Here is a 265-nt window from a genome sequence, read left to right as displayed (position 1 = left end):
AGAGCGAGCAGGGGAAAGTCTCCAGAAAACCAGCACCCCAGCCAAGACCATTTTGAACAAGCTGTGATGGAGGATCCCTGCTCTCTGCCCTCTCCTGGCAGCTCTCCATGCTGACAGGTGCTTAAAGTCCAGAAAATATGGAAGCTTTCACTGCTGCTCTGCAGCAGCAGTTATCCATTGTGGCAGTCTATCTCTGCTTTCCTGTCCTTCTAGCTTGGCTGGTTTAAGGTCTCTTGCTGGCTTCCACACTGGTTTGGGCATTCCT

At 51.7% G+C, this 265-nt stretch overlaps 1 protein-coding gene across 1 annotated transcript in view; it reads left to right on the top strand.

Annotated features, from left to right (window-relative positions):
- The window catches only part of DSCAM (DS cell adhesion molecule), a 404,908-nt gene that overhangs the window by 114,524 nt on the left and 290,119 nt on the right, over window positions 1-265 (top strand).

Source organism: Egretta garzetta, unplaced genomic scaffold (assembly GCF_000687185.1).
Source record: "Egretta garzetta isolate BGI_Z169 unplaced genomic scaffold, ASM68718v1 scaffold45, whole genome shotgun sequence".
NCBI classification, from domain to species: domain Eukaryota; kingdom Metazoa; phylum Chordata; class Aves; order Pelecaniformes; family Ardeidae; genus Egretta; species Egretta garzetta.
The sequence above is the reverse complement of the archived record's forward strand: the minus strand, read 5'-3'. Positions and strand labels throughout refer to the sequence as shown.